Source organism: Protopterus annectens, chromosome 7.part0 (assembly GCF_019279795.1).
Source record: "Protopterus annectens isolate FY-2018-M chromosome 7.part0, PAN1.0, whole genome shotgun sequence".
Classification (NCBI taxonomy): Eukaryota; Metazoa; Chordata; order Ceratodontiformes; family Protopteridae; genus Protopterus; species Protopterus annectens.
In genome coordinates this window covers 1,299,251,752-1,299,274,334 of record NC_056739.1, presented here as the reverse complement: position 1 = coordinate 1,299,274,334, position 22,583 = coordinate 1,299,251,752, and the positions used below count along the sequence as shown (strand labels likewise).

Here is a 22,583-nt window from a genome sequence, read left to right as displayed (position 1 = left end):
ACATTTTTCTTGATAGGATAAAAATCTATCTATGATAAATATTAGCTGAATGAGAAGGGGATGCTGGATGTGGATATAATGCTCTGTGTGCCTTTTCTATGCCAAAAGACATTTCTTAAGGTAAGTTCAACATTTTTGGGATCCAACTTGAAAAAAATCAATGATGTTTGGTGCCCCTGTCTCTACTTGTAATATATAAATTATAAAATGTTCCATCATTATCCGTTTTGAGATGATTTTTTTTGAGAAACTAGTTTTCTTTAATTAGGAAATGAATTCATAATTCACCTTTCTCTTTTTTCATGTCATCAGTGTTAGAAGGATATCCTAACATTTCTGTCTTTGATGTTAAGTAAAGAGTGTTTTTATTTATTTATTTATTTATATATTTATTTTTGTATTGTGGACTACATTTCATTTTTAGTTTTTCTTCTTCATTTCTGAGGTTAGGTCCTATATAGCTTTCATCAAAATATCACATTTTTTAAGACATTAAGCTGCTGAGATTTATTCAGTAGTTCACTTACAGTGGCAGAAGATTTTGGTGCATGACACAGCTCCATATATGTATATATTATCTATAACATAATTTAAGACTTTGCTGAGAAATGCTTTATATATATAATTTGTTGAGAGAGACAATGTGCTGATCCATGTCATGAAATCATACAGTACCCATTTCAGACATAGTCTGGTTTCTTTTCTCAAGTATTTCTGCAATTAAATATAGGAATGTGTTACAAACTTCAGACTCTGCATTCCACACAACAAGGAATACAAAAAATAAGCTAATACTTTACTCATTAATGAATAAATTGTTACATAATGAGTTACTTTCTCTAAGATGAACAGCATATTTTGAATTTGCAAACTTAGTGAATATACTGTATTATTTACATTAGCTCCACAGGTGTTTCATTTAGTTGCCTGCACTTCTATCATATATCTATAGTGAGAAAACTTTGCAAAAGGTGACGTTGAATGAGCAGATTCTGTCAAAATGGATCATAACCATTGATACATAGGACCAGTTAAAGGAAAAGCACCTCTCATAAATCAGAGATATTTTTTTTTTAGATTTGAAATGATGTGATAGCTCTTGACTTATAATGGAGGGGATTCTTTGGCAAGTGATGAAAGTGTGCTTTTAAGTGGAAAAAGAACTGACATATAGCTGTTGTGCTCATTGGCCATGGTATTGATTGAATTCAGTAAGAAATCTCATGAGAATGGGAAGTATGACTCCTTCACTTTTATGTATTGGATAGAGAATGTGTGGATTTTGCACCACTGCTTGTTTTGTGTAGATCTTATTTTTTTTGTCCAGATCTCATTAGAGTGCATTAAGGTTACATCTGTCTTTATCTTTGCCACTGATTCTATATTATCTTACAGTTAAACATCAAATGAAACATTTCTGCTATTTCAGGTGGTGATGATTACTTATTTTTCCCATGATATAGGAGATGAAATAAAATAGGATGAGGAGGTTAGTGTGAGCATGCTCACAGTGCAAACAACATTTTTAAGACTCTTGACTTGAAGTGTTAAATTCATTTTAACTGATATTTAATGAATAAGTAACTGGCTTAAGTGGTTAAATGACTGAACAAATGTAGAATAGTTTCTAGGTGGTAAATAAAATCTATTAGTGTAAGTAAATATAAATTTCATGTCACTCATATTCTGTGAATAAATTAAAGTTCAGCTTATTTAATTTATTTTAGTAAGTAAATCAATAGTTTGTGGTACGTTAGGGTCTTTAAAACAAATTGACAGCACTGATATCTAATTTCCAGGTTGATTTTTTTCTTTTGAACATTTGGTGATATTTTGCCATACAGAAGAAGACTTAAATGATTTAGTCAGACGGCAATGTAAATATGAATTAAGTTTCTTCTTTGAGTTTTCATGGCATATGAAATTCTGACGTAAACAATTAATATGTAAATTAGATTAATATAAAGTGCATCTCTAGGTGATATCTTTGTAAACTATCTAGTAAACAGAGTACAGGCTGTAATAAAACATGGCATCCAGAGTGAAAAGGGAGCTTTACAAGTTATACATAACAGTTAATGATATCAATTTGCAGTTCTTAAAAAATTAAAATACATTTTTATAAGAAGTCATTTGAGGCTTTTACTAACAATTTTTCAGTCTAGTAAGTACTATGATTCCTTTATTATTTTACTGCAGCTGTATAAATGCACAACTAAAATGTATTCAAGCGACAGAAAAATGTAATAAAAACAAACTGGCAATATTATAAATAATAGTAAAATAAAAGGAATGCAAATTATAATAAATTAATTCCATGGTCAAAATGCCAAATTCCCAGAAAATAAAATGCATGTATATGCAAGGTTCAGACACGGGGCTTTCTTTTTCTTAGAAAAAGAGAATATTGTTGTTGAAGACTGTAATGTTTATTTTCTTGTGAATGCAACTTTCAGTGTTCTTGTAAATGAATCTGTAAAGGGAACTGTGAAATGAAACTTTTACCAACAATTTTCAGTCCAGTTTCCAGTCATTAATATAATTCCATTATGATTTTCCTACATCTGTGTATGCAAAACTAATATATAATGTAATTACAGAAAACTCAATAAAAATAAACTTCCAGTATTATAAATAGCAAAATAAGAAAGGAATGCAAGTTATAATAAATAAATACCATTGTCTAAAATGAAAAATTCACAGAAAATACAATTATATACAAACTTCATTTTTCTTCAGAAAAGGTGAAAGCATTGCCCAAGGTCATAGTGCTCTTATCTTGGGCTTGTCCCTTTCACTGTTCATGTAAATGAATATGTAAAGGTAACTGAGGAAAATATACCTCTCCTTAAATAACAAAATGGTGTGAAGCAAAGTTCATGTGGAAAACATAGTATACAGGATAAAAAGCAGCTTTGCAAACTTACAGGAGTGGTCATCTTTATGGCAGCTTTGATTCAGTATAGCAAATTACCAGATAACAAAATCAAAATTATGACTGTGTAATGAGAGTTGACATATGACAAAACTATGATGAGACTTTGTTATAACAACCTGCTAGTAAGCATGTAGTAATATATAATGATGGCAGCCTGAAATCTGCCAGTAGGAAAAAAAAGACGTTATCCTTTCTGTATTCTGACAAGGTTGCAGACAATATGCTGGAAACTGTAATGGAGATCTTATTTGTGTAAAGTTATTCATATAATTCAGGCTATCCGTACTAGGACAAAACATGGTGAGGCTGTACAATAGAAAGCATCTCAAGTCAGATTATTCAAATTGAATGTCTATACTCTTGGTGAAAGGAGTGTGCAAGTGATATAATTCAAGCATCAAAGTATCTTAAATGAATTGCCAAAGCTATTGGTAACAACTTTGTCAGATGAAGATGTATAGTCAGAAAAGGGAGACATATCTGAAACATGGAGGGCAGACAATTCAGTGGTGAAGTGAGGAAGCATTGTTCCACAGTAAGGAGTGCAAAACAATGGTCTTATCTTTTGCAGAAGACTTATGCTAAAATTTGGAAATGTGTGAAATAGACACAGAGTAAGTCCATAAAAGTATAAGAAGAAAGAGAATATTACTTGACAAAGAACTATACTATATCAGTTATGCAAGCAAATGGGCAGGATTGGTGGTCCAACCAGTTCATAGATGAAAAAAAGTTATATTTGTATTGTTGACTTTTGCATGATGTACACAGTGTAATTTAAGTTGGCATGACATGATCATTGCAAGGTCGATCACATGAAAGAAGGAATGCTTGGGATCCTCTTTGCTGTGTCTCTCAGGATTCTACATTTAGACTCAATTCTTCAGTAAAGTAAAGAGTGACACGTGAATACGTAATTCTAGCTTTATAAAACAGTCAATTGAATAACACCAACTCATTTATTGCCTTTCATTAACAAAAATATTGTTGTCAAGACTTTATTCTATACTGGTAAAAACATTCTGTACAACTCAAGGAAATTGGTAATGCTTTATCAATAACTAATGCCTCCATTATGATTATTTTTTTCTTTTGTTCATAACTTCAAAATATTCTTGAAATTGTACTGTTTTCCTTTACCTGCTCTGTGTATTTTATTTCAGTAAGAGATGTCTTACAATGTATTTTTTATTTTTATTTGATTAAGGTGCAGTAAATCCTAAAGCCCTAACCAGACGCTTTCTTCAGGGTTATTGCCCATGTTAAGAAATTTGTCTGAATACAAATGGTAGAAGGTGAACACTACCCACTTTGGACAATATTCCCTTCAAATGGGCATTCACTTGAGAACAGACTGCTCTGCTGTGCTTTATTTTAACTTTATCTTATCTTCTTTTACTTGTATTTATTTTGTTTCTGATTGATACATGTTATATCGTATTTCTATGTCCATTGTAGATTAGAAGGGGATAGATATAGCTTTGTCACTTGACTAAAGCCTGTTTAGTGCTCTTGTCATAGAGAATTCCTTTGGATATAGTAGATGAAAGTTGAGGACTAGACACTTAAAAGTGTATTCAAAGCAAACAGCCATTTGTTTGAGAAAAAGGTTATTCTACTGTACACTGTTTTACTTTCTTTTATCTGCTTTGGTTATGTACTTCATTTGGTGATATTTTATGTCTTATATTTTTGCCTTTACTTGATTTAGGTGGCAGGTCTTGGTACCCTGACTCAAGGTTTTTTTCCTGTTATTGAAATTCCTGTGGATAATAACCACTGAAAGGTGATATGGGATCGGCACATAAAAAGAGTATGTTATTCCATAAGCAGCTAGAGAAGATTTTTTCATGAATGCCCACCATGATATGCTTAGGGGTCTTTTCATGTTTCTACATTTTCTCACACAGAGATAGGGGAAACAGTAATGGTTGAAATGTACTGATGTATAACAGGGGAGATACACAATGTATATCTTAAATCAAAAGTAACACACAGAAAGCTAAGTACAGTTTCTAGCCATAGTGTTACCACATTTTTCCAAAGCTTTGTGGTGAGATTTTCAGTTTAGAATAAGGTGAAACCAGCTGCATATATGTGTAGGCAAGGTTTTCATTTAAAGCTGATGTATATCTATGTGGTATGTCTGTGTATTAGTTTAAAGTTAATGTGAAGAACTGAACAATAGCACACTGACAGCTTTGCTAAAATACATTTTAGCACATTTTTGTAATCTGTATCTTAAAGATGAAATATATCTATTAGGATGTTGATTTAAGAAGTTGGTCAGTGTTGGACCAGAAGCGTAACTACGTGACAGTTTAATCATCTTTTGGAACCTCTTGATACATATTTTAGTGTCCTGTACTTTGCAAAGGACAGCTTTATATTTTGGGCAAGTTTCTTTTTGATGAGTTTCTTGTATTTCATGAATAACAGTTTTATAGTTATGGCAAACTTCTTTTAATATGGCAGTGAGAAAGAGACTAACCATCAGAAAATTTAACTAAATCTTGCAGCAGAGGTGGGAGGGAAGTGTTTTCCTTTTTGAAAAATACTTAGTTTTACTCTACAAAATAAATTATAATATTTTCTATTGGTGTTCTGGATTTCAGCTCCAGTATCTCAGGAAGTTGCTGTTAATAGCTCAGATCTATTTATTATGTGGAACATACAGTGTCTGGTGTTGAAGTTTCTGACTTTGCATATATAGAGAGCTATTAATGATTACCCCATCTCTCTATTTTTGTTTACCTCATCCCAGCCAGTAAAGCCATGTATATTTGTACTCTGAATTAAAATGGCTGCATCCTCAGTCTTTAGACAAAATCATGTTATAGCTTCACATCTCAGCAAAGTGTTCATGTTTCTAGAACAATGCATGGAGTACTAAAAAATGTAAATGTGTTCAGCACACATCAGTCATTAGACTAGTAGAATTTATTATATTCTAAATCTTAAGCTGGATATTATAAGTCACAATCAGTACAGCAAATATTAATTTTGTAATGTTTTGAAATCAGCATATAATACCTTAATATTCAGTCAAGCTTTATATATATACACTGTTAGTGATGTTTAGGTAAATATTAACATTATGACAATATAATTAAAGAGTATATGAACATATAATATCTGTATAACTACACTAGGTTCAGGTCAAGTATCAGCACAATTGGATGTATCATCATGTAAGCCTTAAGAAGAAATCTTTCAATAGCTTATATGCAGCAAAAAATAGAAATTATTAATGTAACTATGAACAAAGCCAGATACATAAAGGGGTCACTTGAGTGATGCAATTCTATCACAAACTACCGTGTCTTTGCCTGATTATAAATAAGAACACTTAGGTTCATAGGTTCATAGGTAGGTACTAGGCTATCAGCCCAAGGGCCTACGTAAGCCTAGCCAACAAGGTTCCCTGGCTTACGCTACCCAAGAAAGTTATTTTCCTGGGCCACTATCAAGCAGAGACACAGAAGTGATCCCCGGGGTATATTTCCTATTTCCCATTCACTCATCAAGATTTTTCTTGAAGAGTGCTAATGAAGAACTTTGCTTGACATAGATGGGTAGCCTGTTCCAGAGTATGGAAAGTCTCTGGGACAGGAATCTATCTCTCCAGCATGCCCTGTTTATTGTGGTGACAAGGTTTAGGTCCTTAGAGTATGTAGCTCAGAGGGATTGGGATTTCTTTAGGTGTAGCATGTCCAACAGCTCTGGGTTTGACATAGCTTTATACATTAGGCAGAGATCACCTCGGAGTAGGCGATATGCTGTGGAGTAAAGCTGGAGTTTTTTGAGGCAGTCAGTGTAGGGCATTTGCTTGAGGTCAGTAATCCTCTTTCTGAGGTACTTCTGTGGCCTTTCCAGCTGCTGCAGATGTCTTGTGAGGTACATTCCAAAAGGGGCGTTGTACTCTATAATGGGTCTAATGAGTGTCGAGTAGAGGGGAACAATTACCTCTTTTTCCTGGGTGAGAACCCTTTTATGATGAGGTGTGCCATGTAGAAGGACTTCCTGACTACTGTGGAGATGTGACTATCAAAGGAGAGACTACTGTCCACCTGGGTCCCAAGGTCTCTTATCACGCATTCGGTGTTAAGTTGATTGCTGCCTATGTGGTAGTTCATGGGTACAGAGGTTTTACCAAAGGTTTTTACTTCAGGTGCCATTTCATCAAAAAAGTGTACCTTAGACCTCCATTTGTATACTTCAAGACTTTCTGGATGAATCACTCATTGCTGAAGTTAGAGTGTTATCAGTGACTTAAAGTTGTTGCATGGAGTTAGCCTACAGAGAGTGGATTAAAGGAAGATTTATTATACAGATTTATTTTGGCTCATAATGTAGAGCACAAAATGAAAAGATAAGGCTAAGCTAGAAGACGTTCTCATGAACATTTGTGTCGGGAACATACTTATGAAATGATTGTGCCACCCATCAACTCAAACCATAATGGTCATAAGAGTGAGATGCATTGATTTTCCATTATCCAGTGAACCTAATATAATTCCACTTGCATAATGCTGAATCCACATAACTGCACATAAAACAGCTTAGCTCTCAGAGGCTATGAAGAGTTGATAATCCATTTCTCCTCTCCTTGTCTTATGTGATATTGTACAAAGTAGTCCAGTGGTGTGCAACCCAGCAGAATAGAGTGTTGAGCTGTGCTACTTTTCCCAGTTTATAGTCAAAGAGTTTTCTGTCAAAGCGGGAATCAGCGAATCAGCAAACTATATCAAGAACAGCCCAAAACAGAAATAGCCAGGACAGGATGGCTAATGCCTCTACTTTCACCAGACATAATCAACAAACCCAGTCTAAATTCAGATACTTTCACCTCAAGAATTTTCCAGATCCCCAACATTGAAAACTTTGCTTTTTTTTTTTTATTCTATTTTTATCTGTTGTTACTTAACACAGCGTATTGGATCTGCTAATTCATAAAAGGCAAAATGCAACCTGGAGTCCTAAAAACTTTAGACAGTTTTTACTTTTTGACCCTGCTAAGCTTGGGCATATCTCTAGCATTCTGGTGAATTACTTCATGAAAAAGATTCCTCAGAAAGGCCTATATTTACAGCAGTATGCATTTACCATGAATTCCATGGATAGCTGAAACAGCATTCTTCATTTATGGTAGTTGTTTAATTGCTGTCAGGATGTAGCCATTTCCTAAAGTGACATCATGAGCAGTTGTCACAATCCACATAATTCATAAGACAAGTAGGGATTGTAAGTAGAATGACAAGCCTTTCTTCCATATCACATGCAGACATGACTGGCATACCTATGAAAAAACTGAATCACCAATCCACCTAAAGTACAGTATGTCACTGGCATATGGCAGGAAGCTGAAGTACCTTTGGAAAATCCGTGAAAACACAAAGAGGACATGCAGGCTGTAAAGAAGGTATCCAACCTACGAACTTAACTGGTGGTAGGAGTCCTGTTCGCATCACCACTGTGCCACCCTTGATAGTCTGTATTTCCTCCTAAAAGAGAAAAGTATCATCACACTTTCTGTCATAAACAACACCAGTGGCGGTCGTCTTAGCAATAAAACTGATACTTGACTACTGCCCACAAAGATTAAGAGAAAACACCTGATCCAGGAAGACAGCAGATATGCTTCGCACTTTTGCATGAATGAAAGAATAAAGTTTTCCTGGCAGTATACACGCCACTGAAGACAACTGATATAATGTTGTGACTGACTTATAAAGAGACATAAAGCCAAACAATTCCAAATAAAGTCTCAATTTGCTCTACTTTATCTAAAAACAACATATTATACATATACAGCATCAGGATTAAACTTTATTTATTGGTGATGATTTTTGAGTCCAGCAAGGCACACATCTGCATGTACACATGAATAAATGCATATGCTATTGGTATGATTTACTGTCAGATGATTCTGATTGTTTCCTCTGCACTGAGTTGCAGCTGTATAATATCATATTCTACAGTAGTTTGATTTTTTTTTTTTGTTATTTTTGTCTGGCTGACTTTTTGTTCATCAGGCTATATGCTTTAACCAACATTTTTTAAGAGAACTGGAAACTCTGTGGGTATACATTATTTGAAAACTATTGAATCATCAGGACTTAACTTGCATTTAATGGCATCTGAAGAATTACTGAGTGCAAAATGCTAGATAGGTTACAGATATTTAAACTGTAGATAGCAAGACCAGTCAAATAAAAAAATAACTTCTGACACCAGTCCATATATGCACATTCGGTAAGTGTCTGTGTTGAAGGCATTGAGTTTTATATTTGTACTCTGCATCTCCACTGAGATTAGTTAAAAGCATATATTAGGTACGTTATTAATACACAAAAGTTGCACTTAGTATTCAGTCTGGAATGTAAAACTTAAAAAAGTTCAAAAAGTCAGCAAAAAGCACACAATTTAGTTGGTGGCTGGAGAAGTATTAAGTTTATATGTACGAGGATTTTTTCTCTCACCAGCATAATCCTATGGCTACCTACCCTTTGCCCCCCATCCATCACTGGGTCTTCCAGCCCTCTTCCCTTTAAGCCCTCCCAGGCCAACTCTGATAGGACTGGGGTCAACATAGAATTTGAGGGTGTCCCAGGGGTCTAGTTGCCAGGGTGGGGTTTCTCTTTTTTTGACCTACTACTGTTGATCCTCCTTCCTTTGGACCCATGTGGGACATTCAAGGAGTGGGTTTGTAATAGGAATGTGACTAGTAACAGTCCAGCTCTACAGCAGCTCAGACCACTCCCCATTTTATTCATCCTTTTGGCTCATGCAGCCTAGTGGGACTTCTCCAGCCTCCACCAGAGATCATCACAGGAGACATCCACAGAACCACTTCCCCATTAGGGATGTAAGGCCCATCCCTCCCTGCCATTCCATCAGATACCTGATCTGTTAATCAAATCTGGGTTGCCTGACATGAAGTTTATGTGATACCCATTTTATTTCATTCAAGGTCACAGATCAGCCAGGGGCTATCACAGTAACCAGCGTAGACTGGACTCTGAAGACCCTCCCCCACCCATGGGAACCAAACCAGAGGCGAAAAGGATATGCAGCAGTAGTGCTAAGCACTGTACCTCTGTGCCAGTTATATAGTTATACCAGCTGAACATATTGTTTATAAACTTTTCTTGGAGATATATTAAACAGGTATCTCTAAGTTATGTTATGTGGACTGGGGATAGAAATACTTTTATTGTATAGATAGCAAAATACCTGGCAAATATTTGAATGTAGACTTAAAGCCATTTTATTAAAGGATATGGATATCATTTAGACTCAGTAATCCACTGGGAAAGAGCAGCAGGTAAATGGGGTATAATAGAACTAAACATGATGGTGTGACTTGAATGTTAACCCAATGTATAAGAATGTAGTGTAGAAGGTGTAAGGATCATTAAATAATGGGAAACTATTCTAAGGAGGAAAAATCCATCTGGTTTGTTGGTTAAAAAACAGTCAGTTTAAAATGATTCCTAGGTGCTATATTACTGCTGGGATACATAGACAATTAGCAAATAGCACAACCCTAATTAGAAGTCATGTGAAAGGTATGGGGATGCAAAGACAATATATATTATGTTTTCCTCACTATGAATCATCCTGCAAAGCAAACTTCTGAAAATTACCACATGAGAATTGTCCAGAGCTTGCCTATAAATCTCAACCTTCATCTTTTTGTTCATTTGCTGACTTACATTAGGGAAAATATAGTGTAGAGCAGGTGTAATGCTCAGACAGCAATGTAATTAAAGACCAATAGGAGTATGGTATTAGATTTTTACAAAAAATAGTCCAGTTTAAGCAATATTTAGGCTAAGATTCATACATGGTATAATGGCAATTTAAACAATATTTAGACTAAGATTCATAAATGGTGTGAAGACAGTCTAAGTAATAATTAGGCTGTGAAGCAGGTAGTGTAACATGGCTTATATATATATATATATATATATATATATATATATATATATATATAGTAAAGGGAGCTAATTAACCAAAGAAAGGATTATATAGTAAGGCAGAGGCACTGTGTTATGGAGCTGAAAAACAGTCATTGGCCAGAGTGGATGCATAGTTAATATGGGGCAGTTCATTTGCAGACATGAATGCAATGAAAACTAGCAAAGCTGCCACCTCATATAGTCCACATCAGATTCAGTTGTTTGGGATTTGGGCACTTATATGGTCAGTGACCTAACTTTAAACCAACATGTATCCAATGCCAGAAGAAAGTCCTTCTGTTTTGCACAGCTTATAACAAGGGATTGTGTCTAGATCCTGGGATGTCATTGTCCCCTCATTAGGCCAGTCACTGAATATAATGCCCCCTTTGGCATGTATCTGTCCAGACACATGCAATAACTAGAATGCCCACAGAGATACCTTACTAAAAGGATATAAGGTCTAAGCAACATGTCCTACATGAACCAACATGGAGCCCTTTCACTATACTCTGTATCCAACAAACTGCTGTGAGGTAACCTGAGTCTGGAATACAGGGCATCATCCAACCTAATTCTGATGGATTTAGTGTACATTAGTAAGTCAGTCAGTTTGAGAAATACTCAGTCTACTTATCTAAACCTCTTCTGCAGCATCAACAGAATGGTTTGTAAGGGCAGGTATATCTCTCTGAGGATAAAGCTTCTCTAGAACCAACTCCCAGTCCACATAAAACAAAGTTCATCCCTGTCCATATTCGCGTGCAAGTGGGTGGGAAAGAGAAAACGAATCCCAGGACTACAGCAGCTCCTAAATACTTTTATCTCATGCATGGATTCCCTCAAATTATCTATGGTATGATCCCAGTTATTCTCACTATGAATAATATATATATATATATATATATATATATATATATATATATATATACATATATATCTATATATACATATATATATACATATATATATATATATATATATATATATATATATATATCCACCATGGGATAGGTAAGGCCAGTCTTACACCAAATGGGATAGTTTAATTCAAGCAGTAAAGGGAACTCGGCTAGGTTTAACATGACCCACAAGGACAGCGAGCTTAGTACTTACCTATGAACCTATAAAGTTCTAGAATTCTTTTCTAGTCCATATCATCAAGTATTCCATATTAATTAAAGGAGAAGTCCACCCATTTTGTCAAGTTTTTCTTCCCAAAAATTATTTTCTTTCCCTGTAATCCAACACTTAAACATGCCCCATACAGAAAAAGCATAATTTAATAAGTATTCCATTTGTTTATGTTTGAACTGATTTTTGTTTGCCTTTCTTTCCGGCATTTGTGTCATTTTATGTTACATCACAAAGACTACTAAAAGTAGCAGAGTAATTAGGTTGGATCGCTTATTCCAACTACAGAGCCATTAAGAAAACAATGGCTCTTAAACATCGGCATGTAAATATGCCTTATCAGTAACAGATTGCCAGCAACAAGCCTCAGATATTCAAAGATTCAATGATTCAGAGAAACTTTATTGTCATTTAGGACCATGCAAGTGCAGCCTAAATAAAATTACAAATGTCAGCTCACGAGAAAAATGCAGTGCGAATAACATAGATACAGCGGTATCAGAGAATAACATAAGAAAGAAAATAACAAGTATGACATGCAAGAGGTAGTTCACGTTACATAAACACACGTAATACCCATTATCCAATCACAAATAATAAGCAAATACCCACCACCAAACCCCTTCACTGTTAAGCTAGTCAATAAATAGAGACTAGTGAATAGCAGCTGTTTAGTTACTGTATTGCACTTGTTAACCTTAGACGTGACTCAGTATAGCCATCATATTGCACAATAGTAATTCTGGCAGTAATTGCTCAGAGCAGCAGGATTAAATGAAAACAAGAGGTTTCAATGTATCTGGTATTATGGTTGATGTCTGAGTTAATAAGTTTCACAGCTGTACTATATAAACTGTTTCTGAATCTGGTAGTCCTACAGCAGAAACTGCAGTATCTCCTTCCAGATGCAAGTTGTGAGAACCAGTTGTGGGTTGGATGGGTCAAATCAGCTATTATTTTGTATGTTCTCTTTCATGCTCTTGTTAAGAAAAGCACCTGAATAGAACAGAGGTTTATACCCAAGATTTTCTCAGCCATCCTCACCACCTTCTGTAATTTCTTCTTCTCAGCAAATGTGCAGTTGCCGAACCATGCTATGAAGTTGCTAGTGAGGATGCTGTCGATAGCTCCCCTGTAAAAAGTGGTAAGAGCAGGCAGTAGGAACTTGGCCTTTTTGAGCTTTTTCAGGAGGTGAAGCCTTTTTTGAACCTTCTTGGCTGTATGCTTGGTATTAACAGTCCAGGAGAGATCATCTGAGATGTGAAGGCCCAGGAACTTGGTTGTTTTGACTTTCTCTACTACCTCCCCTTTGATAGTGAGTGGTTAGTTAACTGTTGCCTTTCTCCTGAAGCCCATACTCATTTCTTTGGTCTTATTAATATTCAGGTCCAGACTGTTCCTGTCACACCAGGTAGTCAAAGTGTTCACCTCATCCCTGTAGTTATGTTCATCCACACCTGTAATGACACCCATGACTGTGGTATCATCAGCAAATTTTATAATATTGTTTGAGTTATGTTTTTCAGTACAGTCATGGGTGAGGATGATGAAGAGCAAGGGGCTGAGCATACAACCTTGGTGAACACCAGTATTCAGGACTATGCGTTGAGATGTCTTGTTTCCAGTGCATGTCCACTGGGGTCTACCAATCAGAAAGTCAAGAGTCCAGTTACATAGGTGCTTGTTTATTCCAAGTTTTACAAGCTTATCCACCAGTTGCATTGGTATCACAGTAAATAGTATGGCCTGGAGTCCAAAAAAAAACAAGACTGTCAAGCATAGTTTTCAGCTGCAAATGAACAACAAAACAAGTTATAATTATTGATTTTTTTTGTTACAAATGAATTGTCTTTCCCTTTAATAACTGAGTGCTACAAAGAAAAAATATTTTCATCTTAACTTTTTCTTACTTTTGTGTATTTGATTTTACATTTTGCCTACATTTTATTTTTTGTAAAATTACATGTTTCATCTTGAGTTTTATTACAGTTAGTTTATTTATTCATTTATTATTATTTCTTATGATGTTTTGTCCTTTGGTGTTGTGTTTTTGTTAATTGGTTAATTACCTACAGTGTTGATCAGCTATCCAGGTAGGATGCCTTTTGGATGGTATTTAAACTGGTTTTATCTGAGTGATGTCATTCTGAGGAAGTCTTTTTTTATCTGAGACAAAAACACTTAATAAATATTATAGAAGTGGTCCGGGGCTCATTTCCTTCTTATTCATTTATTGTTTTTTGGTTTTGTTTTTCTGTTGAGTTTTGTTACAGCATTTTTGCATTGCATATGGTGTTTTGTTGAGACAAGTCAGTGACTAAGGGAAGGAAGATTAACATCAAAGACCCTAATTCTAGCTACAGTATTACAAACTGTGAATACAACACAAACCATCTTAGTTCAAGTAATACCTGTAAATCACAGGGGTCAGATTTCAAACAATTGAAAACTAAACTTTACTTTGAAAATTTTAAGAATTTAAATTAAATTAAAATTAATTAAGAACTCAGCTACATCTTCGTGCCTATCTTTCAAACATTCCTTAAATGCTGTATTAGAGATGGTCACTAATGAAAATGAAAGGAAACACAGTAATTAAAATGTGAATTGACTATAACAGTCAACAGTAGGTAGTCACAGTACTGCTGTAAGCTAGTGAAAGAGAAAACCACAGTAAATGATCCTCTCATCATAGGGATTTCTGTCTGTCCATCTAAAATGACACCAGGGAGACAAAGGTATTAACTATAAAACAAAATCTTGTTACTCATGGCAGCCCCCTTTCAGGCCATTTTGGGGTATAAGAAATTAGAAAATAATAATAATAACTTACTTTGATACAGAGACATTAGTAATGTAGAAAACTTCAAGATATGCTGCAAACATATGTTTTAGTTTTGGGTGCTTATCTCCTTTAAAGGATAAGGCCAGATATGAACAATGGCATGACTAATATAATTCACATTACCAAAAGCATACACAGCTGCATACATCATATACTGTCATTTTATCTAAATCAAGCACAGCCACATATATGCATCACATGCAGCACATTTTCTAAACAATAAGTAGTGAGATGCACAGCAGCATATATCATATGGTACATATTACCTAAAGGGTAAGCAAAAATACACATATGGCATATTAAAGAATGCACAATGGCAGACATCATATACCACAACATTGCCTAAAGTGTGTGCATGCATTGCATGTTACATATTAACTAAAGGCTAAGTACTGGAATACACAGCAACAGATATCACATGACACATATTACCCAAAAGTTAAGGATAGACATGCACAGCAGTACACATCACGTACTGTATAGTACCTAAATCATTCACAGTAGCATGCATCACTTATTATACATTACCCAAAGCATTCATAGAAGTGTAAATCATGTATTCACTATTAGCTTGAAATGCACAGTGGTATATATCACATAGCACACATTCCTTAGTACATAAACAGAGGCATGCACATCAGAATACATTGTACACTACACATTATCTAATGCATACAGAACAGCGTACATCACATACTGAAGATTAGCTAAAGAATAATTATTGTCATGTACATTGAAGAATAATTATTGTCATGCACATTGTCATACAGCAGTTATTGCACATTACCTAAATCATACATAGCAGTATATCTATTACATAGTGCACATAATCTAAATAATGCAGAGCAGCATGTATCATAAACGGTAAGCATAAAAATGCTAAGAAACATGCATCACATACTAACCATTATGTAGATTGCACAGCAGTATTCATTGCATAGTGTACAATGTCAGAAGTTTGCACATCTCATTACCTAAAGTGTGGACAACAGTATACATTATATGCTGAACATCTAAAAGATAAGCATAGACATGCGCAACAGTATACATATACTACAAATTACTCAAACCATGCATAGCAGTATGTCACAGATTGCACAGTAACATTCATCACATAGTGTGCATTGTCATGAATTTGCACATCAGTATGAACCACATGCTACATATTATTTAAAGCATACATAGCAGAATATATTGCATACTAGACTTTACCTAAAGCATGCATAGCAGCATACATTATACACTGCACATCTAAAAGGTAAGCATAGACATGCAGAATATACATCATATACTCTGCATTACCTAAATAATCACAACAGCAGCACATGCCACATACATTGTATTACCTAGATTGCACATCAGCACTCATCACATAGTGTGCATTGAACACACACACACACACACACACACACACACACACACACACACACACACACACACACACACACACACACTATACATCAGATATTGTACATTAGGTAAAGCATGACAGCAGCATGCGTCACATACTGCACATTACCTAAAGGGTTATCATGGGTATACACAGTAACATACATGTCATACTACACATTACCAAAGCATAATAGCAACATGCACCATGTGCTGTACATTGCCTAAATGACAACCACAGGCATTCATAGAAGCATATAACACATACTAAGCATTGCCCAAAACATGCATTGTACTATTACATTCAACATTAAAGGCAGTAATGAACATAAAGCACAATGAGATTGCCATCATTTAAAATACAGACCAGGCAACTAGCAAATGATTTACAGTAATCACAAAAAAACAGAAAAATAAGAAAACCACTGCCTGTGGTAAAGAAAAAGCACTCACTTTAATGTATCCACACTATAAAAATATAAAATAAATTAACATACAAATGCCTGTGACATTTTTCCATTTTTTGTGTTTTAAGTTGTCTGTTTGGTGGTTGGGAGCAGCTATACTTCCTGGTTTATAGTAATCATTTGTGACTGCTGTAACTGTTCTCAGAAAGTCACCTCCATCTTTTGTTTTTTGCTAACTTCCACTTCTTGAACAGAAGTATCTGGAGCTGTAAAGATAATATTTTTAAATCTCTTCTCTTTACAGTTCATCAGCATCAGCAAGTGCTTCACACCTGTTCTAAGCCATTATTACTGTTCTGAAGACAGTTTGTCTCATATATATCTTTCTTGATGAAGGTGACATTGGTACCATTGAGCTTGAATTATTTTTGTCTTGTTTTGCCTCTAAGAATCTGACAGGAGTTGATAGTGAAAAATGATTGTGTTTTTTTGTTTTATGTTAAGGAATGTTGTGATTTTTTTGCCACTGAGTTAAGGGCCCTGCTGTGATTTCACTGTTGGAACCTCAAAATTCTTAGGAACTGTTCTGCTTCTGAAAGACACACATTGAAGTTCAACTGACTGCTAAATTTGTGAGCTTATGTCATAGGCAAGCTAATTTGTACCTGAATTCCAAGTTCTCTGTTGTATCTTTTATGGGCTATGCAGTTTAGGAAATTTTGTGTAATTTTCACAGAATGCCCACCTTTTTTAAAAACAGTACACTTCTCTCTTGCTTTTCTTAAGGTACTATTTGTGCTCTTACAGTCAAAGAACTACAAAATAAAATGCCTAGGGTATGTTATAGCACAGACTCTGTCAGACAATTTGTGATCTTGTGTGCTCTGTCTACAATGGGTGGGGGGGTTCTTTAACAGTTAGGATGTATTCAAGTTCTATAATAATAAAAGGTAAAGAGCCTTCATCTTCATGTCCCTTAGCAGACAAATAATTTGGAGCAGGGCCAGTGTTAGCATTTTGGGGGCCCCCAGCAAATGTCAAGTTGGGGGCCCCCTAGGCACTTCCAGTATAAGTATCATCCTAACAATGCCATCCATCCTAAGCAACCTTTTATTTCATGCTGCAAACTTTTAAGAGTAGTATCCACAGACAGACCTGCAGCTACAAGCTTTTACATTACAACAGGCCTATGTATCACACTATCACTATGTTGAGCTGTCTAACAAAGGGGCAGTTAGAGTTACTGGCACTTAGTTGCAACAGTGATACATTGCAACAAGTCTATGTACAGGTCTGGACTTAAAGTGAAATGATGACTGGACCTACATTTCAACCCCCACACACACACACACACCCTCCAGTCGTCACCTCTGAGTCCTTCTCCTTTTGGGCTCCCCATACCATCCACGTTACATTTTTTTCCTTTTCTCACATTTTGCCTTACTCTAAGCTTTTACAAGAAGCCATAACTTTCTATATGCTCTGAGGTGCATTTTACACAACCTTTTCATCCAATAATAGCTTGAACAGATATTATGATTAAGGAAAGAATTTCACTGTTGTGGTTCAGCTTTAGTTTTCCTTGCATCCTTCAACATACCGTTCCTGAACAAGACAGCCCAGTAATAACCATTTAGGAAATAACTCAAGTCAGGGCCCAAGAAGCCACAGGTTTACAGATTGTCTGGGATGCATTTTAGAGCATTTCCTCAGCATTTTACTTCAATGGTTGCCTAAATAAAAATTATGAAGAAAAAAAGAATTTCAGTCTTATTTTTTTCTTTCAAGGCATAATTTGTGCCCAAGGCTTAATTTTCAAAGCTGACAAAATTGTAGCTTACAGTAAACTAACAAGTCAGTAGTTGTGACAATATTTAAGTCTTATCTGGAAATACTGCCTGCCTCCCTAACCCTCTAAAAAAGACAAGTCACTGCCTATGCATCCCTCTGGTGTTAGACTGGGATGAAAACAGAGATTTAAATTGCCTTTGTCATATATTTCAAGTGACTGATGATATACATATACATAGCATGTTGTTTACCCCAGCCGTCAAAGGTAGCCACATGTATATGTGCCTAGTACGTAATTGTGAGAATGATTTCAGTAATATTCAAATTTGTTGCTCCCAGACAGTACACCTCTCTTACACAAGCTATAGTAACCTTCTTTGTACACCTCTGAGGTCTTTGAGAAACACTGCCCTCAGCTCAAACACAAGCTATAATGACTTCATGTAGCACCTCTAAGGTTTGACTGTGATGAAAATTAAAGATGTAATATTCATACAATCTCCAGCCCCTCATAACCCGTAGTAGCTTTATGTACACACACACATTTGAGCAGGGCTGGTTTTAGAATGGGTGTGGTTGTAAACAGAGGCTATTATTAGCTTTATCCTAAAAGGGTCACATCTCAGCACCATTCAGGTTAAACAGCGTATTCTGAAAATTGATACATTTTTCTCCAACAAGCAACAGCTCTGGTGAGGCGCCTCATACAGCCAAGGATGATAAAGGGAGGCCCCATTATCCATTTAGCCAGTCTGGTGAGTGGCGGAACCAGACTCAAAAATATCTAAGTGTCTGAATGTTCTGTGATATATGTTATGTCTTACTTTCAAAATATAATTACTTATTAAGTACATTTTTTACTGATACACAGAAGAATAATGTCTGTGTCCTGGCATTATTGGGTACATGCACAGATAAAAATCAGTGATGTTTTACACACACACACACACACACACACACACACACACACACACACACACACACACACACACACACACACACACACATACACACACACACACACACACAAGCCACAGCAGTACTAGTTATGTACTTATTTCAGCAAACAGAAATGCCTTGTGCGACACTGGTACTGCCACACCAGAATAGTCACTGCTGTTTAGCAGTCGTCAAACAGCAGAAGGGTAAGATTTATCTCATTGAGGAGTAATGCATACTTGTCGCTGTCCCTCCTGGCACAGACCTTCCCTGTTTTTGTTCATACTTTTCTTTATCCTTCATAAAAGTCTGATTTGCTGGTAAATCATTCAGGATTACAGTCAATCAATCCAGACATCTGAGTTTTATACTTATTGTCCAAAATTGATGTTGATGCAAAATATGTTATTCTAGTAACTTTTTAAGTGAATTAGAGAAATATTTAAACATATTTATGATTCTGAGCATTTATTCTATTATTTTTGGGATTGTACTGAATTCTTAAACAAAGAAATTGAGTTATAGTATCTGGTGTTCTGGTATTAGTTATAAAACTACCTGAAAGAGAAACTATCCCTGATGATCGGAAGCATCAGTTCTTCTTAAAATCCAAAGTTTGCACTGAGGTAAGTCACTCTGGGCTGCTGATCCCTCTAGTGCTTACCTTGATCACTCTAGGCTGCTGATCCCTCTAGTGCTTATATTGTTCAGGTTCATTATCATCTTCATCCTAACAGGGTCATATCACAGCCGTTCATGTTAAAGAGCATAATTAGGAAATGAATGCATTTTTCATTCCTCATTTTCCCCAATCAGCAGTAGCTTTTGTGGGGCCCCCACACAGACAAAGATGATTAAGGGGCCCCTGCAGCCATGGTTTTGCAGGGACTAAAAGCTGGCTATGTTAGTTAGTTTTAGTGGAGAAACTGTCCAACAGCAGGGTTTAACTAAGCCAGGAGCACTATGTCAGTAGTAAAATATTTAATGGAATTCTGATGCCTGTTACTTGACAAAACACCGTTACTACAACCAGAAATATCTTTGAATTTTAAAGGAGATATAAATAAGAGTTATTACACTCATAGTTTATTAAGTATGCAAGACTGCTGTACTAGCTTTTGTTGGTTTTACAGATGTGACAAAATATCAGGATAAGATAACTTGCTGTGGTTGGCGGCCCCAGGGGGGCCCCAGCGCAGGGTTCGCTGGTGCCTAAAACTGGCTATGATTTGGAGGGTATTCTCTTGGATTCTGTGTTCCAAATCACCTAAATGTTTCTGCTGACTTTAGGACTGTGCATGATTTTTTTTTCATCCGATAAGTTTAACTTATTGATGAAAAGTAATAAATTTAGATCCGATGTTGTCTTCATTTCATTAACCTATGGGTATTGTTTCCAATCCTCAGAACTGATTGGACACTTTTTTACAGCTTGAGCTTCCTGACTTGAGCTCCTCCCTTTACCCACAATGCCCACTCCTCCAACATAACTCAGATCTCATTTACCACACATTGCTTCAGTGCCTACAAAAGCTCCAAAGTTATCGGACCCGACTCAGTCGGCACTGAGCTTGGTTCTGACCTCATCCCCTCTGTCCCGGTCACCCTCCTTTGTCCCGGGGCCAAGTGACTTGCCACCAGCTCCTACTGTGTCAGTGCCTGATTCAGCTCTGACAGTGCAGGTTCTGAGACCTTGGTCCGGATCTCCGAAGAGATCCTGGAGACCCCCATCATCAGCATCTTCCAGGTCTTTCCGAAGCCTTTCCTACAAGTACATCAGCAGAATGATGAGGCAGTTCCTCAAGGACCAGATTCAGATGGGGTTTATTTCCACTCCATCCACATCTGGATCCATGACTGGTTCACCATTCCAACCTTTGGCTCCTTCTATGACTCTTCATTCAGTTTTGGAGTCTTTGGGGCCATTGGTCTCAATTGCCAAGGCGCCGGAGCTAATAGATATCTCATCTTCACCTCTGGTGGTTTCCATGACCTGCTCATCTCCAATGGCTTCAGTACCAAGTGTGTCTCAGAGCCATAGAGTTGAGGTCAGTTCCGGAGAGATGACATTGACTCCAAAGCTTTTGGAGCCTTTGCTTCCTCTCGGAGCTTCGGCCTTTGATAGGTCAGTTCTAATTCCCCCTTTGGAGCAGGAGGCTTGAGTCATCGTGATTTGTTTGCTCCAGTGGCTTTGGCCCCAGCGGGATAGCTCTCAGAGGTTTGGAGCCCTTCAGCTTTTGAAGTGGTAGAGAAGGTCCTCTCCCATTCAAGGAGATCCTTGGCAAACTCTGCCATTGTACCACCCTCAACCCATACTGGTCTGGTACCCAAGGCTTTCGGGTCCGACCCATCTACTACCTGGGTGTCCTCCCAGCCAACCCGCTCATCCAGCTGGTATCTTCCAGGGCTTGGAAGGAAACCTGACACAGGAGAGCCAATCCCACAACAAGCGGACAGGATTCTCAGTACCCCCACAGATAAGTTGTTTTGTGGCAAGGGTATCCCTGTAGATGCCATGGTTGGCAGCTACCAAGAAGGAGCTTGCCCAGGAGATCTCCTCTGTCCATCCCCTGAATAGAGAATCCTGGGCATTGGACATACTTGGCAAAAGGGTTTATGCCTCTTCTACATTCACCTTGTTAAACTTCTTGTCTCACTTTATGAGGCTACAAAGGGAGTTAGTAAAGGAACTTTCAAGCTCAACCCCAGGGTCCATGTCCGCCGAGGATCAGAAAACCTTTTCCTCCAGACTGATCATCCTACAACCACTAGCTAATGTATACTTGAGATTTATTTCTCAAATTGCAGAGGGTACCCCAGGGGCTCTCAGTTTGGGCATTGCTATGAGGCATCATGCCTGAATGAGGTTGTGAAATTTTGCAAAGCCTTTCAAACAAGCTTTTATTAATGCCCTGTTTGACGGCTCCACCTTGTTTGCACCAAATGATTGTGAGACTCTCTCCCCGAGTGAGAAGGATGGAAAGACCTTGTCTGCCATTGGAATACATTTCTCGACCCCACAAAGGACACAAAGGACCTTCTCCAGAAACCAGTGTGGGAGTAAAAAAATGTGGTTTCAAAAGTCACAGGGTCCTTTTAGGACACTCACAGAGAATTCCCCCCCAAGCAGAGGGGAGAGTAACCAAAATGGAAGACACTTCCCATGAGGCTGAGGG

At 36.7% G+C, this 22,583-nt stretch overlaps 1 long non-coding RNA gene across 1 annotated transcript in view; it reads left to right on the top strand.

Annotated features, from left to right (window-relative positions):
- Positions 1–22,583, top strand: part of LOC122807024 — a 1,044,555-nt gene that overhangs the window by 615,575 nt on the left and 406,397 nt on the right. The window contains exon 3 of the long non-coding RNA XR_006365578.1: positions 17–120. This is a non-coding gene — a long non-coding RNA (uncharacterized LOC122807024). The remainder of the gene's footprint in view (positions 1–16; positions 121–22,583) is intronic.